The sequence below is a fragment of the Mycetomoellerius zeteki genome, unplaced genomic scaffold (genome assembly GCF_001594055.1).
Source record: "Mycetomoellerius zeteki isolate Tzet28-1 unplaced genomic scaffold, Tzet1.0 scaffold103, whole genome shotgun sequence".
Lineage (NCBI taxonomy): Eukaryota > Metazoa > Arthropoda > Insecta > Hymenoptera > Formicidae > Mycetomoellerius > Mycetomoellerius zeteki.
Window position 1 is genome coordinate 161,064 of NW_017255943.1, and position 6,637 is coordinate 167,700.

The window sequence follows — 6,637 nt, forward strand, 5'->3', positions numbered from 1 at the left end:
GTCGGCTGGGCCCAACGCATGTCGCATCAAATTAAAAATTCAATATCTCAAAAATTCGCAAACATTCGCAAAATATTTTTTTACGGTTGTAATCCAGAAGTGTTCTATAATAAAATGACGTTGAGTTTGTTCTGGGCGATTTTAAGCAATTTTTGTAATTGAATAAAATACAAAAAAAGTATTTTTTTATTATTACAAACAAAGTAATTTTTTTCCCCACTTATTAATTTTTATAATTAGAAGGGAAAAGGTATATATTTTACAAATTTAACACCCATGAAGGAAAACAATATATTTGTTATTAAGAATTTATTAACATTTAAAATTGACAAATCGAAAATAACCAAATTTAGACATTAATTAAGAAGTTATTAATATAACAATATCTCAAAACATAGTGGAATATGATAGAGGAATAGTTTTAAAATATTATTAGCGTGATGAGATTATAATATCTTATATTTCATTTTTTAGCCCAATGTCCAAAGTTTACATAGGATCGCCCCACTGTGCGACGTTCGCACTGCTCAAAGGAAACAGGTGTCATAGGGTCTCTTCGGGACGCTGACCCATATTCCCGAGCAATAAAAGGTACGTTCGACTCGGGTGTTCGCCTCTGCGCGCATACCTGAGAGACTGAGTCTAAGCGTCTTTCACACCCTCTCATTTCCCTCCTTGTCTCCTTCAATCAAATCTTCCGAGAGCTTGGACGAAACAATAATTGATGAACAACGTTCCTAAGAAAAATATGATAGCAAACGTAGTCCTAAGATATACTGATTTGACTCATCGACGAACTTTCTGAAAAAAAATTATTATTGTAGTCCATATATAGGAATACATGTGTGGCTAACGTGACACCCGTCACCTGACCTCATCAATAACACAGTGTTGTCATTTTCCAGAGCATGTGTGCGCCTAACCGCGATTACGCCTGGCGCGTGAGCGTAACAATATTACATGTATAATGTTTGTGTCAGCTTTGCCTTAGTTGGCTGAATTGATTCACGATCTCATACGCACATGTGAATATGTTACATCTTACCGATTATCATCGAGTGAATAGACGCATTTTCATACTTTAACGCTCTATGATTCGGTCCCTAGGCATTTTTGGACTTTGTGCCCATTGAGATATTTGTTCAGGACAGTAAGGAGAACAACATACTAAATTTTCGGACAATTTCACCGAAAGCCAAAATCCATAAGATTGATGCGGGGTCCGCAAGCACCGCGCCAGCAATGTCACGTTTTGTCTATGGCTACGTTTACATCGTACGCTTAGTCCGCGGCCTATACAATAGACGTTTTTGTTTATCCTGCAGGTTAAACAAAGACACCTATCGTATTCGTCGCAGACTAAGCATACGGTGTAAATGTAGCCCATATAGTGGCCCTAGCGAGCGACTGACGTGCCGTGACCAACGAACTGACCAGGCGCCGCTAGGCGACCAGTCTGGCGTGTTCATGGCACAATAAGAATTAAGAAATAATAGTGGGATCGACTCGATTTCTTTGATTTGAAGAAGTTTTTTGTTGTTCCTTTCTATCAGAATTTAAAAAATAGTTTTTATTGTTTTGCTCTTTTTAAATGAAAGAAATATATTTTTTATATATAACAAAAAAATTTTCTTAAATGAAAACAGTTTCTTTATATAATAAAAAAATTACAGTTATTCCTTAACAAAAAAAATAATTTTTTTGTTATTATTACTTCTATTTTTCTTTATTTCTTTAGTTCAATTTATTATTTACTTTTTCACATACCTATATTCTGTTTTATTAACTACAATTAATTATTAACAAACGCATTGCATCGCTAGCAAGATTTGAACTTACGATCCCTAGAACGGTAGCCTAATACATTTACAATGAGCTAATCGCACGCTTGTGATCGAGTCATTATCAACGTTACTTATATACTCCTACTGTAACATTCTTAATTTGATGCCCCTGACAGTTTAATATTATTAATATTTGAGAAAATTACATGGAAATGAAATAATACGTTGGTATTTATTAACTTAGTTAGGAAATGATAATGACAAAGCGATTGTCCTCAGTCTCGAGAGATCGTTCGACCATGACGGACGTGTTTCGTCTCGCTGCGATCTGAGTGTTGTATGTTTTATTTTTGAGCGCAAGTGTGGCCGTGTTTGACTGTGTTATTTGTGTTTGTGTTCTAGCGTTTTTCTCCCCCATTCTATCCCATCCTTGTTGTCGTTCTTTCCGCCGAGAAGTGATTGTCCTCGGCACCGGCACGATACTTTTCAGCACCAGGCTCTGTGACAGATTTTCTAATCACAATAGTCGTAAGATTAATATTTCAGGCTCACGGGGCAGAGTAACGCTTTTTTCTGTCAGATTCTTTCGTTTTATGAAAAAACACGTCGAGTAAGTCTAATTTTATTGATTTTTCGTGTAAAAATGAAGCTTTGAAAAGAAAAAAGGGTAACAATTTAATTTCGCTACTGCCACCTAAAAAATCAGTGAGATTAGGTTTACTTGATGTGGTTTTGCATAAAACGAAAGAATTTGGCAGAAAAAAGCGTTACTTTGCCCCGCGAGCCTGAGATATTAATCATTAATCACTAAATAAAAGAAGGGCTACGAGCCAATTATAATGTAAAATATTTAATAATTTAAAATTCATACATACAAACGTTTCGTACATACAAACGTTGGTGTGAACCATGCTATACAGTCTTCATCACGACGGAACCGATACATCGACAGTGAGCTGTTGTACGAACATCGCACGTAATATCCTATCCCAATAAACACAAGATGGTATTATATATTATACATTTAAATCAGGTATTTACGGGGAGGCCTAAATCCATATAATCCTAATTGTGATGTCCACCTGATAGATGTTGTCATATGCTAAATGTATTCGGTTTTATAACGTTATTCTTCAACCAATTAAAATCGTATATATTATGATAAACACGATATTATCGCAACTAAAATTATATGGACCTGTTAAACATTGATTCTACTACATTTAGATCTCCCATAAATACCTTATTTAAACGTATAATATAATATCATGTTTTTTTTACTTGGCCTTACCTTAGTAGGATTCGAACCTGGAACCTCTGGATCATGAATCTTCTGCTTTACGTGCTACACCATATCTTAAATTGATAGATGATTTACTTATTGTCTATTTATGTTATAATCAAGACATATACATTTAATATACCACATTTATATAAGTCAAATATCTCCCTTCCGCTTTATTGCTCTTTATTCAATGCTTTATAAAAAGTGTTACAGTGATCGGATTTAGTTCAAATATGCGCCGTTTTGTTCGATAATCTGTTTCCATCTAGACGGCAACTTCATAATACCCCCCTCGTAGAAGCCCCCCTCCTTACTTGCGAAGAACTCGGACAGCCACTTTTCACAATCCTGTATTGAGTTCAACTTTACACCACCAAGGGCGTTCGCCATGGACAAGAACAGGTGGTAATCACTTGGCGCTATGTCCGGGCTATATGGTGGATGCGATGAAACCTCCCATCCGAGCTCCCGTAGCTTCTGACGAGTCATCAACGAAGTGTGTGGTCTGGCGTTGTCCTGGTGGAACACTACACCCCTCCTGTTGGCCAATTCTGGACGCTTCTGGTCGATCGCCTGCTTCAAGCGGTCCAGTTGTTCGCAGTAGATGGTAGAATTAAGCGTCTGGCCATATGGGAGCAGCTCATAGTGGATTATACCCTTCCAATCCCACCAAACACACAGCAAAACCTTCCTGGCCGTCAATCCCGGCTTGGCCACTGTTTGGGACGATTCACCGGCCTTCGACCACGACCGTTTTCGCTTGATATTGTCGTATGTGATCCATTTTTCGTCGCCAGTCACCATCCGCTTCAAAAATGGGTCGAGTTCGTTGCGTTTCAGCAGCATATCGCAGGCGTTGATTCGGTCCAGAAGGTTTTTTTGCGTCAAATCATGCGGCACCCAAACATCAAGCTTTTTTTTGTATCCAGCCTTCTGCAGATGGTTTAAAATGGTTTGGTGACTAACTCCCATCTCCCGGGCGATGTCACGAGATGCCACATGCCGGTCTAACTCGATGTTTTCTATGATTTGATCGGTATTCGTCGTCACAGGTCTTCCGCCGGCTGGCTTATCCATGGTTTCGTTTTCACCGGCTCTGAATCGTCGAAACCATTCCTCCGCGGTTCGAAGTGATAGAGTACCATTCCCCAAAACACCATTAATCTCACGGAACGTTTCTCTAGCGGATTTGCCTTTAACGAAGGAAAACTTTAAAATAGCGCGAATTTCGGCGTTAGTGAACTCCATGTTTACACGTCTATAACTGTTGAACGCAATATCCAAACTAATCATGCATAGCGTCGTTTTGTAGGTTATGTCAAGACCTTTGAAATGGTGTATAGTATTGCCAGATACGACCTCTGTAGCGCTTTGTACATAGCCGCGAAATTCAAAAGACAAAAAAGCGGAAGGGAGATATTTGACAACCTTACTATATGTTAATTCTATAAATATATCAATGCGTATATACTTTTTATCCTTATTGTAAATATGCGCTCAACCTTTAATTAATATATTTAGATAGTATATCATAAATATTAAATCCAGGTATGATATACCATTTAAATACATTAATAATTTTTAATACGTTATTTAAAAAACAATAATTTTTGCAAATTATAAACGTATTAAAAAGTGTTTTTTTAATTAGAATATTATATTCTGTTTTTATACTTATAGTATACATACATTATGTACGTAATACTTGTTTCATGAACTATTTAACATATTTTAACGTACATGCCATGTACCTATATCAATTTTATACCACACTTAATTTAATAAGCGCATAATATACCAAAGTGAGCGTATAATATACCAACTGACTCTGTTTGTATTAGTTCATATTGCTTATAATTTATATTACCGATTATCAGTTTCTGTATGACTGTATAATTTTCATATTTCTTATATTTTATATTTATTTTTTATAATTCTGTATGACTGTGTATTTTTCGTATATTTATATTACCGATTTTATTTGTATGACTTATGTTTAACAGAAATCATACATTACACATAAGCGGATAAACACATTGCCGATTTCACATCGTACCAATATGTTGGCGGAGATACTGCGAGATGAAAGGGAAGTTTCTGAATTATAATTTTTAATTTTATATATTCTTTTTGTATTTTTTTTCAATTCTAACATTGAGAATGATCCGATGCAGATCGAAATGTTTATTATTGCCGGCATTTAGAGATTAAAGTTATTGTATGTTTATTTTATTTTTATTTTTATTTTTTAATTTTGACACTGTGTATTAACCTTGGCTCGTAGCTCTATTACCCATTTATATTTAATTTATTGAGCCTTATTACCATTATACATTTTATATCAATATGTGTTTATTGAATGTGTATATCATCATTTAAGCAAGTAAATATTTATTATACTCATATACTTATCTGTTTTTATACAGTTTATTAACTCAGTTAAATAAAGACGATTATTATTGTTATTATCATTCATATTATTATTAGTATATAACAATTAAATTGCGTGTCACATTAGTTTTGAAAAAATCCATAAAATCATTAAATTAGAATAAAAAATATGTAATCGTAGACGTGTATTATGAATAATTGTATAATGTGCGATATCTTCATACGTTTATAAATGGAAATGTCTGTAATTATTAAATGTTGAAAACGTTTTAGCTCAATATGGGTTAAATAAAAATAATAAAATATGTTTATTATATGCATAATATTTTACAAGGGGAGGACGCGGTGACTCACCCTGGGATTTGGACCCCAATTTTTTTAATTATTCTTGAGACGAAAAAAAAAGATACGTGTCCCGGCGTTTGATTGAATAGGCCTTAGTTTCGGAGAAATAAATTTGTGAAAATTGGGCATATCCGCGGCGCGCCATATGAGCCTTCCCGGTAACTTTTCTTCCGAGTGCGGTTGGCTTCGTGAGTTAGGTGCTTGCTTCATAATTCCTAAGACCCAAGTTCGCTCCCGGAGAGGTCAGTAATTTTTTTTTTTTAATAAGCGTTTTTATTTATTTTTATTCATTTTGATCATACTTATATAGTATGCAAATTTTTGAAATAGAAAATTTAATTTAATATAACATTATAAACATTAATGTAAATTTAATTTTAAGGGAATTTTAATTCAAGTAATAACATTTAAAATAATAAGTAAATAATAATAATAATAATATATAAGTTATGTAAAGGTAACATATAAAGGCAATGTATCATTTTCAAATTGCTTAAATTGAAAATTTAATTGGAAATAATATGAACAGTATTTTAAATTTCTAGTTTTAAAAATAATTAATCGTAGGAGAAGAAAAATAAACAAACATCGAAATGTGAATATGTGAATATTTTTATTACAAAAGTTAATTATTTGTTGTGGATTTATTACAAAATTTAATTATTTTGATGTGGAACAATTATTTGGATGATAAACATCATAAAAACATTTAAAGCATATAAATTTTCTACAGTTTGCACAATGAATAAATGAAGGAGTATTACATATACATTTATTTTTCCGTAATTCCGGGGGAAAACATATTTCGTTGACGTTTAGAAACACATTTCTT